This window comes from Apteryx mantelli, chromosome 19 (genome assembly GCF_036417845.1).
Source record: "Apteryx mantelli isolate bAptMan1 chromosome 19, bAptMan1.hap1, whole genome shotgun sequence".
Lineage (NCBI taxonomy): Eukaryota > Metazoa > Chordata > Aves > Apterygiformes > Apterygidae > Apteryx > Apteryx mantelli.
Window position 1 is genome coordinate 9,430,374 of NC_089996.1, and position 12,403 is coordinate 9,442,776.

Sequence of the window (12,403 nt, forward strand, 5' to 3'; positions counted from 1 at the left end):
AGAAGAAAAAAGTACATGAAGGAACATGCATCTTCTTGCCAGCCAGCTGGCTACGAACCAGCCCCAGCCCCCTTCGTGCAGCACCGACACGGGCTGTGGTTTAACAGCTCCGACCAGCCTATTAACACCTCTTCTCCCAGGGTCTTTAGAAAGAACAGTACAAGCAGAAAAAGTTGCACAGAAGTACAATGTTTAGAGCAGAAAACTAAGCATATGCCAAAAGAACGAGCTCTCTTTGGTGAGGGCACTGGACAGGAATTCAGGCAAGCTAGGTTGTGTCCTCCACGGACCTACATGGCGTTAACATGATGAGCCTCAGCTACATCGACCTGGCGAGCCTCAGTTTGCCATCAGTGAAATGGGTGCATTTCCGCAGTAATTAGCAGATTTCTGTGAGGACAAACTCACATTAGCATGCAAATGTTGCAAGCAGGCTGGTGAAGTTAGAGCTACAGATGCAAGGGAAACACGTGTGCAGACAGCGTACAATTGCTCATTCGGTAGTTTAAACATTCAGACAAAAAGCTGCCTTATTTCCTTGAGAGGGGAGATGTGTACTTCAATGTATTTCTCACCTTCGTTTTAGAGACAGCAAACATATCTAAGGATGCAAGGAGGGAACTGCGGTTGCTTCACCCTTAGCTGGATTAAAGTCTATAACTGATATTCTTTTGAAAGTCTTCCGTTACAGATAGTATCTCTCTTCCTCTTCCCTCTCGGTCTATGTCCTTAAACACCCATTGGTCCTTACTCCTATGCAGCACTGTGGTTTGTTACTCCACTGTCCCTCCCGTTTTTTCCAGCCCATCCCTCCTCTCACCTTCTAAGAGCACAAGGGCAAAAGAAAAATCCCTGAAATGACCAATATTGCCAAGCATATACTTAAGCAACCCAATGGCACAGTCGAATTCAAGAGCTTTAGATAGGTACTAAATGTCCTCAAGGACAGACCAAATTAATAAGGCAGCCTTAGCAGGGCTGCAGGGGCATTCACTGTATTTCTGAAGTTTTCCAAATCCCACTTTAAAGTCTCTTGTAGTTGTCTGGAGCCAGTACCAAATGCATGAACACACTTGTCAGAAAACATACATTAATATTCCAAGAAATAACTTGATGGTCAAAACCTCTCCAAGTATTTCTTAGCCTTAAATATTTCTCCAAAGTGCCAGACATGTTAAATAGTATGCTTTATGAATTTCCAGAGTCATAAGTTTTTCATCACCAGAAGTAAATTTATCTTTTAACTTGTACCCTTGGATCCTGGAGCTACAGTACCAGTCTGCCCCGCAACAGCTGAAGTGAAGCCAGTCCTATCAGGCTGCAGCTGTGTATTTACCTGGCCTAACCACCTACACCCATTTCAACACAGCCGCTCTACCAAGTCTTATCTCCATATCCTCAGGACACAGTCGAAACATCAGAAACCCTAGAGCTACACCAAGCAAAAGAAAACAAGTTCACTAACATATTATAGCCACACCTCACTGCCCAGAGGATATGAAATCTGCTTACTGACGAATTACTGCTTACCTACACCCACTGCTCTGTGATTAGCAAGCTGAAGACATCAACACAGCTTTTCATTAAGCCGGACTTCTTTCAAGCCTCTCAAATGCCTTCAGAAAACAAAGGGATGACCGACTCCTCCTAGGGCACTTGTTCATATTTGCTCAATTTACTGTCCAACACTCAGCAGGCAAGTATCAACAATTTGACCAAAGGCATACAGTTTGGCAGATGCAAGAAGTCTCGTTCAAGGCTATTAGCACCTCCTGAAGGTCCAGAACTTAAGGATAGTCCAAAAAACCTTGAGTAATCAGCCAAAACCACCAACAAGAAGTCCTACAGTAACTTCTTAACAGTTATCTAACACTATTTTGATAGCGAATTGACCCAACGCACAGGACAGGCAAATAAACTTCCAGAGATGCTTAACTTGAACTGCGTAAAGGTACTTACAGCACAGCAAGCATCCACAGGAGAGGCAGTACAACGTACCCACTATATCCTAAATCACCACTTCAGCTGCACAGATTAGGCCAGCTGTCCTGCCAAAATATCTTGAATATAACTTCTACTAGCAGGAATGGATCTTGGATTTCATTTTCCAAAATCTCGCTTGAGCTATTTTAAGACTGGGGCAATGTTGAATCCAATGGGTTAATTAGAAAACAGGACATTTTAAGAGAAATTAGGCATTTTCTGCAGATCTGATCCTATACAAAGTTGAACGAGATAATCACTGAGCAGAAGAATGAGGTACAGTAAATATTGCACAGTTCCTATCTTTTAGTTGTGAAAGGAAAGAAACACTTTGGACATTGACAGAAGATTTGTACAGGAATGCCAAAGCATTTAAGCAATGGAAAATTTGGGAGGTAACCGAAGTTTAAGTAGAGAAGTTATTTAAATTCTTTCAGGGCAAGCTGATCATTTTGCAGATTAAGGTATCGCCAATACCCACAGTACTATGCATCAGTATCTTGCACAAAGTACAAAAATCAAGCCACTGAGTGGTACTGTATAGGCAAGATTACACCCCAAATCTCATCAGCCAAGTAACTAGATGAAAATTATTACAGCCTTCAAGTATCCCAGAGCTGCAGGCACCACTTAATGGGAGCACCTCCATTTGGATCCTGACCATTGAGAAGTAGCCAGGATTTCACCAGTGGCACCTGCCAGTCCTGCTGATTTGAGCTCTGAAAGGCTGCGAGGGAACGGCTCTGAATCTACTTCTGCAGCCAGTCTGCTCACCACTTGCCTGAAGTCAGCCCGGACAAATCAGTTTTGCTGAAAACTCTCTTTACCATCATGGAAATACTCAGGCAACAAAGCCATTCCCCTTTTCTCTAGCCACTTTATCCCATCTGTATTACTGGTAGTCCTCCTCACGCACTCAGCAAGTTGGTTTTCTGGCTGCTGTCTGGCTGCAGCATAGATCTCCGTGGATCCACTGTTTAAGGGCCTAAAGCCAGACAGGCTTGTCCCAACAGACCCACTGAAAGGAGTCAAGGGATGCTGCAGCAGCTCAGGGCCAAGCTGGAAGAGGACTGAGAGAAAGCAAGGCAAGGGGGAGATAGACTTCTTTCCCTTGATCCAGAGACTAACAAAGAGCAGCAGCCTCCAAAGAGCTTAACTGTTATGGGCAAAGAAAAGAAAAAAAAAAAAGCATTTTGAACACGTAACTGGGCCACCCACCAACGTAAGTCACAATTTCTGTGCATCTAAGAGTGACTGCACACACCTTAGATATGACCTCACTGATAGGAGAGCACAGTTACTTTATTACTATGTCTATCAGCATCCAGGAAAGTCTTCCACTTTTTACTACTTCTCTAGGACAAAAGGCAGCATCTTTGAGCCCTGGGCAAGGCAACACTGCCTGTGATAGCGCCTGACTAATATGAACCCAGTTTGATAGTTAGGTTTTCGTGACTTATAATCGGTTAAGGAAGAACAACAAGCTGAAAGTGCTTGTGTATAAGCACATCAGGAAAGCGCCGCATTTTGGTTAAAGCCTCCATCTTACTGAGGCAAAATACAGACCATCTTTTCAGCTGTAGAGTGTTTCCATAAGTTACATAAAAAAATCTCTGCTCAGGTTCCACAGAAAAACAACTGCACACAATCCTTGGTGTGGAACAGACTAAAGGAAGGAAGCAAAAACAATATGAATCTGAGACTGATGAATTCGAGCTTGGAAAGGCTTGCCCAAAACAGCTTTATTTAATGGAAAGAATGGAGTTATTTACAACAATGCTTGCTAAATCCTTCCTGAAACGAGATCCATAAATGCAGTATAAAGCTCACATTGGACACTGGCATTAACTGTTGCCAAAAGGTACAACCAACCACCAATTTCTCATAGAAGCAGTTGCGTACGTTAGTGCAGGTACACTTCCAACTAGGAGGAGAAACCATCATACAGGGAGAGAGAAGAGATGGGGGGAAAAAAACAGGAACCTGTTTTAAGCAAGGTACAAGCTGTAAGAAATAGAAGCTGACACCAGATTTGTCACCACGCAATTGCTTTCCCAGACTTGCAGCCAACTTAGCCCTCCACCTTCCTATTTTCCCCCCACACTCACTTCCAGTTAGTATTAAAAAAATTCAAGTAGTTAGGAAGTTTCCACAGTCCTTTCAGTGCACCTCAACATTTCCCCTTTTCCAGAGACAGGGACTGCCGCTACTCAGCAGGATTTGATCCACCTCCCCCAACTATTTCACCCGTTTGCAATTAAACAAAGAAATGTAACTCAGTTTAGACTGACACCCACTCAATACTAAGGCCAGTCCCACTGTTTTTATCCTGGTGGGCTGTGGATTAATTTAGAGACAATCATACTGAGAACTTTTTTAGTATAGTTCTTTGACCAGTAACCAGAGCAGCTGTTTAACACAGGGACTCACCTACTGCCACAACAGTTATTACAGTGAACTCCTCTCATCTGGGCAAGTGCCAGCAATAGTTTTTTGCAACTTCTCCTCCTCTCCACAATTCACTCTCCCCTGTAGTCCTAAAATATCAAACAGCCTCATTTGGCTGAGTGTGATAGAAAAACTCTTAACTCAGCACAAATTGTTAGAACAGTTGGCTAAGCTGATAGTGAAGATAGTCTCGCCAGAGCACGCAGGTGAAACATTCATATACAGGCAGGAGGAAAAAAGCTTTATCCTTGACATATTGAACCTCTCTGATCTTTGGACCTTGCATTTTTTAGCAACATGCTAGCAATTATGTTCTTGCTTTTCTACAAGATCAGAAGTGCTAAAGTGTAGAGAAAAACAGAAGCTTCTCTTAATATTAAGAGTGTATGGCAAGAACCATTTCTTGTCTACCAGATCTGCCCAGTGTTAACGCGCTACAAGGTAGAGGACAGCAAACAACGGGTGCCATGCGTGCTCACAGTGAGGGAGAAGAGAGCAAGGGAACCGAAGGACAGAACTTGTATTCCCCCCCCCCCTTTTTTTGTATTGTGAGAGAGGAGAATCCCAAGAGAAAGCTCCAAGCAAGCCCATTTCCTACAGCCATATCCTGTTTGCCAGCTCAGATACACAGCTCCAGGCAAACTGCCCAGTACAGGATAAGAAATTTAACCAAGAAAAGGGAGAAAACTGCCAGGACCATGGTCTAGATGCTCAGAAGAGCACAGCGGCTCAGAAATAAGCCATCTATAGGAAACAACTGATTGTATTCAAACTTTGATGACACTTGCATACTATTTGTACAAATCTATCCGTTTCGAGATGCCATTGCTGTTGCAGACAGAAAGAGGGAAGGAAGAACACAGGAAAGAGTCAACTCCTGAGACATTCCTTAAGCATCTTATCAAAAGAAAGAACATGCGTAGCTGACACTGCCTTTCACTTTTTAAGCTAAATCAAATCTCTAAAAATCCATCTTCACTCATTCCAAATTCTATGACAAAACACCCCAAAAAACCCAGCCAAGATCTGGCAAAGTGTTTCAGTGAGAAAATGCATTAGAAGGGAACTTTCATAGCAGGAAAGCCTTTAAATAGCTTCTTTGAAACTTGATTCCATTCACCTGATGTGCTATCTCAATAGCTGACAGACATCTGTTATAAGTAGTTTCCACTCAAGGAAGCGTACACCAGAACTCTTGCTTTCCACGCTGAAGTACAGTTAAAGCCTGGCTTGCTACGGCACATGGATCCTGAAGCCACCTGCTTCAGTTCCCTGCCTCCTTCCCCACCTCACTCCACCTAGGACTCCTTCCTAGGGGCTCTCCAAGTTTACCACGAGCAGATCAAGACCAGAGGGTATGGCCTCTCCATAGTACAGGCATCAGCCAGGACACAGTGGTGCAAATATGCAGGACAACCTGCACAAAGATCGTCCTAGCTGGACAACCAACCCGGCCACAGCCCATTAGAGCAGGAGAACAGTTAACGACTGCCACACTTTGAACCCACCCAGTAGCGCAGCTCCCTGCAGTCTCCACCAGAAGCCAGAACAGCCTATAAGAAGTTGCTTGCTCTGCAGAGCCCATAAATTCTGCTTTCAAATCACTTTTGCTTCCAATAATGAAGCAGGAATTCAGAAGTTAATACCAGCATTGCATGATGGGGCCTGAGGTGTCAAGCTACCTTAAGGACTTTATTTTTGCAGATTGTTGCAGGGCAAAATCAAGCAGAAGGTGAAGTTGGACTGTGAAAAAACTTAAGCCTCAACAACAGCAAGGGAAAGGCTCAAGAACGCTGACAAAATTAACTTCTAGCGCAAGATTTCCTCCCAAGTACTTTGTACTGAAAACCCTGCTTCATGGATTAGAGCAGAGACAAGGTGCAAAAGCAAGTAACATCAGAAAATCTCCTCCTCCATGAGTGGGTCCCATGGAGATTTTTCAGCTTTTGGCCCTTCAGTACCCAGAACGCAGAAGCTGGAAGAAGCTGTTATCTGATGTCTGTTGGTATTTGAGACAATCATCTGTCTGTCTGGGCCGACTGTTCAGACTCCAGGACTCTCACTCTGACATGTGTCAACATGCAAGTTTAGAACAGCCTGTTTTCAGCAAAGAAATAACTACAACAGAACTGGACTTGAAGAATATACACCTTTATCAGGCGAAATATGCAAGGAAAGCAGCTCCAGAAAGGACTTTTCTTCAAGTTTAAAGACAAACAGAAAAAGCCTGACTCTTCCTTTGGAAAAAAGCAAGCCACACCTGTGTCAATAATCTGTGGTATTCAGCACTGCAGGGAGGGAAGGGTCTGCCGCGGCACGTATGCCTGGCGGGGAGGAAGGAACAAGCATGTCTTTGGACATGTCTCATCTTCCAAATAGTTCATGAGCTGGATTCAAGCCAGCAGCTCTGAAGCAGGTAAGTCAACTTCGAAGGGCAAAAATGCTACGATCTACCTCCCTTTCAGGCAGGCAGAGCTGGAGACACAGAAGTACAGGCGCTTCTGTGGGGAAGGGGCAAAACCCCCAAATGCCAAATGCTACTCAGTTTCCTGCGTAGAGAACTGTTTAACCACTGCTGATATTCTCCAGCAATAACTAAGGTCAGCTGCCTAAAAAGAGCGACAACCAGGAGAGCTATCAGCCGTTTTAATGTTTGAGCGCTCGTTTTCATAGTGCAGCACACAGCATTAGAAGCCGAGTTGCCTGCACTCCCCCTAAAGGCTTTCCCCATGTAATGCTGCCTGCTGAGCTGCCAGACTTCCCAGTTCCCGCAGCAGAGCACTGGAAAGCAGTGCGCCAAGCCTAAAACGAGGGAAAACTATGTAGAGTCGGAAGTGCAGGCAGTATTTTTCACAGGCCCATTAAAAGCAAGGAAGATGAAGCTTTTACAGAATCAGGTGGATCCAAGACTGTCATGTTTACCACTGAGCTTCAGCCTGTGCTCACAGGCAAAGAAATTAGTGGGAAACAAACCACTGGCAAGCTAATTTTAGCTCTCAAAATTGCACAGTTAGCACTTTGAAAACGTTCACAATGATGTACACAGCACGGCCATCTAAAATACAAGGTCATTTTTGAAATACAGGTGCTCTTGTGCCAGTTCTGGCCATCAGATGCCAAAATACAAACCAGGGTAGTGTCAAAAAGCAAGAGAGGGTGGAGAAAGAATATCAGAGTCAAAAAACTTCATTATAAGACATTGAGATCCCCTCCACAGTGCACTACCAGTGCGAACCACTTATATCAACCAGTTATATCAGTAATTTATTGATCCAGTTTTTCCCCAAATACACTTTTTCACCCTCATTCAGGGTAGAACAGTTACACTTTGGTCAAAGTTACTGATTAGGTTCAGGCAGGTTTTGAGAATCCGGCTTCACAAATGTATCTTGAACACAGAAATATCAATATGCCTTACCAAATAAAGTTACAGAGAATACATCATTGCACGCACACCCATTTACTGATCCTTAGCCCTCATTTTTACCTGAAATCAATATAGTTTTTGTATTTAAACAGACACAAGTTAATGGGCAGGCAACATAAACATTGCAGCCAAAAATCCTCTAAGCAGTGGTATGCACCCATGCATCATAATACAGTGAAGTTGTTTTACGGGTAGGCTGGATCAATAAAAGCTAAACAAATCTGAAGATTATCAACAGGCAGTTAGATATGCTCAGGAGTGCAGCATTTCTCTCAACACTCGACACCTTTTTGCTGCTTCTGCAAGATCCCCGTTTGGCTGCCTCTCAGTACAACACCAGAAGCAAGCAGGGGGACCCTTAAGACAAAAGGAAACAGAAAATTTCAAGGTAGCTACCTGCTTTCAGAAACTGTTACCACGTGTCAGGCATTCACTTGCAAAGGGAGTGGCAATATTTAATCAACTTTCCTGTGCTGGCTAGTCCTGATACCATAATCAAGGCTTGAGAGTTAATGATTCCCCCTGGGAAAACTCCAGTAAGCCGAGCAGAAGGGCTGGGCTCTGTCCTTGATCGCCACTTGCAACCTGTTAGTCACCCAGCCCCACGATGTGGCAGTGCAGAACCCGCCAGGTAAGGCCCCGAGCACGAGGCCAGTGCTTCATCTAAGATTCATTCTGCTTCTTCCTGCAGGGCTGGTCCATTTAGCGAGCTCCGAAGGCTTGTATTTTGTTACTGCGTCAAGGCTGTAACCATAGGCAGCCCCTGGCAAGAGCCCAAGCTAACTGCATATGCTGCACTGCCCTTTAACCCTCGTCATTCCAAAACATAGCTTCCAGCAGAACGCCAAATTTCAGAGCAGCATTCACAAGCTCTGATTTTACTTTTTCTTTTAATCCACAGTTCCATCATCTGAGGAGAGGACATAAAGAGCCCATCTAGACTGTAGGACACAATCTTTTTAACATCACCCCTTTGCCAGCAACTTCTGTTGACCATTTCTTTTCCCTTTTAAGCAGAAGTCTTTCATTTCTGAAGTTCTTTTTAAGACAAGAGCTTGTTTGCAACAGGTGACTGTTGCTTAATCCTAAAAGCAGGGACCAGTGAAATGATTTGGGTCAATAACAAACATGTCCTGCCCCATATTCTGGGCACATCCTCCCAGAGTGAAATTCTGGAAATCAGTTTTTCCTAGATTTGAATCTCCCGCTTTCCATGGGTCCGCGACTCACTTCAAACACAACTACAGGATGCAACATATCTGACTACGCCACTTAAATTTAAGAGGAAGAGCCTGCTTTTTGCTATAAGCATACAATGTTCAGGACTGGTTCACAGGTGCTCTGTAGCAGAGTATCCTACGGGCCAGAAGTCTGCTCTGGAAGAATATGTAAGCTTCAGCAATCATCTGAAAGCAATCTTCTACTCCTGACACACCCATCCCTCAAGAAGGTTTACAGAAAGCCTCAGCTTATCTCCCGAGGCTATCGAGAAAACAGCAGTCTGACATCATAGAAGCGTTTGAACTTGAAAAGCTTATTGCGACTTGCTGCTCTGAACTCAGCAGGAGAAACGGGAAAGCTGCACTCCCATCCAGCCCTTTATACTGCCTTCGCCTCTGGTGAGGGACAAGGGCTGCTGAAGTGGACAGAAATGCCTTCATCAAGAGCAACAAGGGCATGCTGACTAGGCTCAAGATAAAAAGAAAAAAAAAAAAAAGAAGTTAATACAAACACCACAGAGTGGGATAGAAAAACTTCTTCCTGTTGCAGCTATTTGAGACAGGCACCAAATTCAAAAACCTCCACCCTAATTTTACTGTTACAGTTGTCAGAGCAAGTTTTTACATCCTTCTCCACTTTTAGTCTCTTCAGTCTATATCCATAACTGACACAAAGCAAGCCTTACGGAGGTTTTGTGTCTCTTACTGTTCAAGTCCACAACAGGACCGAATCACAGGATGCAGCAGGTACAGGGGAACTCCTTCTCCATATAGCCTGACTTAGAAGTGTCCTGGTCAATTATCTAATTAAGACACAAGCTCAATGTAGTTCATTTACCATATGTTCAGAGATGCAAGCAGTAGAAACAATGTGGGACGTACCTTCAGGGCTTATAAAAAGCTCTGTAATTAACTGATCTCCTTCATAATAGCATTTTGAAGGATTGGTCTTCTGACACAGTCAGATTCAAACCTTGGAAAAGCCCTAGCTACCTATAAAGAACCTACGCCATCTATTTAAACATGCATCCAGATCTGTGATGCCTTACAATGAAGTTCATATAGCAAGAACAATTTCAGTACTCAGCTGGGACAAAAAATAAACTTATCCAAAAGCGTTAGCAAGTTAATCAAGTGTCCTACTTCCTGCCACACCTTGGATTTACAGTAACCACAACTCACAAGTTCAGAGCTATTGCAAGCTCAAAGCAATGACGAAGAACCAGGAGAATACTGCCACTTGGTGGAAAAGGGTGATAGGAAATATTGGCTATTGCTCCGAGTAAGATTACCTTTACAGTAATATTCTATACCCCCGCCCTTGAATTTCTTAACAGCATGGCTAGTACAAGTCAGCGCCCTATGCGATGATTTACAGCAACGTGCCTGCCCTATCAGCATGGGGCCACCTGGCAGTATGCCGTGTAGCAAACCGAAATGTGCTTCTTCCTCTCCCACTCCTCCCAGGGCCTGCTGGCTATTTAGACAGAATTTTAAAAAGCCCAGAGGAGGCTATTGCCTTCTTCATTCATGCCTAAAGTCAACTTGTAAGGGCAATATAGAAGTCTGAAACTGTTGAAGTTCAGCTCAGTCTCCCTGCTATCCTTCCCAAATCCTCTCCTTTCAGAGAGGAAGAAATTATCTTTAATTCTCCTTAATGAGGGGAAAAAATTCAGGTTTGACCACTTCAGCAGAATTCTTACTGTAGAGTGTATCCAAGATACCAAACACTTTTGATTCCCCATATTAAGCTGAAATGCCGCTCCATGGCTGTGTGTAACCGTTCTTTGGAAGGGCAAAGTTTATCTGTACAATAATACGTAAAACTCACTGAAATTAGGAGGTTTTTTAAGCAAACTGACATGAAGCATCAGCAATATAGTAAAGCAGTAACTGCACAGTTCAGCTCTAAGATTCCTATAACGCATCATTACTTAGAAAAGAGCCACAATAATCTTATTTTGTTCTACTTTTCTAGCTGTCAGACCTTTCTCTACTGCCCTGAAGTCTCAGAGCCCTTTTTCAGGGGACAGAAATGCATACATTTGCAACAGGGCCCTGCTACAGAGGTTGTGGTGATGTATATCAAAACTCTCATTTAAAGCAAGCCCATCTTTTCTTCTATTCAAATTAATAGGTGTAAGCAAATGCAGTATTTGAATCCACCAGTTTCCAGAAATACCTTGCTAGCGTGCCTGAACAGCCACAATGAGAAATATTTAAAAGTTGAAAGTAGAACGGCAGCTTGTGGAGAGAGAACGAAGATTATGATGGCCCTTTGCTCTCTTTTTTAAGAAAACCTGTGAATTATTTTTCTGCAACAAGGAGCCAGTACATTCCACTTCTGTGCCTCCTACTTGCATGCCAAAGGCTTCAGCCATATTTCACACTTCATGATGCAAGAGACCTCGCCGACCACAGTACAGCTGCCGAGATTTTCAGCTGCCTACCACTGTAGACCCATAAAAATATCATGGAAACTGATAAGATGATGTTACAAAATTTATATAAGCAGGATAGCTAAACACATACATTTGCCTTTCTATTGTCCCATGAAAGCCTTACATTAATTTACATGCTCTACAGAATTTCAGCTTGCAGCATGGCTCTCTGCTTTTCTCAGCAAAGTTTAGAGATGCTCTGCACCCTTGAAGAAGCCACCGGATAGAACAAAGACCCTCGTAATCGTTATTCATTCGATATTCCACAAGACTCCTCATACTGCGTGGGGGATTGATTTGACATAGAAATCAGAGCACGTTTCTCTGCAAGTGTTAAATGGACTTGGTCTTTCTCCCTGCTTCTTGCCTTATGTGTGTTCCCACATTCTGTTAAACACCTGCTGCTTGGCAGAAGTGAGATGTAATCCCACGATAAAGAGGACTTCAGTTAATCATGTAGTTATGATAGCTATCATATGGGCATATTACTTCACTTTTTTTTTTTTTAATACAACCTTTGCCAAACAGCTTTATTCAAAATAGCAGAAAGAGCTGGAGACATTTGAGCTGATTTTGTCATGTTTCCTGACCTCTAGGAGTACAAGGTCACTTATTCATTAAGTTGTTCTAAATAAAGTTTTTCAACTAATGCTGCTCAGAAACAATAAGAGAATTCTGTACTGACTACTACGTCTCCCAGATCACTACAAAATAGATGAGATGCTGTCAGAAAGCCGACCTCAGATCTCATTCACAAGAAGGCCAAGTTCATGAGTTCAGAGCCGGATCCTCACATTGTTCAGTCCATAGCCTAACTGGTTAACTACCTTTAGCAGAAGCCAGATTTTAAGACCTTCCAAAAATCATGTTGCAGCTACAAAAAA

The 12,403-nt window shown here is 43.3% G+C and overlaps 1 protein-coding gene across 1 annotated transcript in view; it reads right to left on the reverse strand.

Moving 5' to 3' along the window:
• The window catches only part of SAP30BP (SAP30 binding protein), a 32,171-nt gene that overhangs the window by 16,084 nt on the left and 3,684 nt on the right, over window positions 1-12,403 (reverse strand). The gene's annotated exons all lie outside the window — the stretch shown is intronic.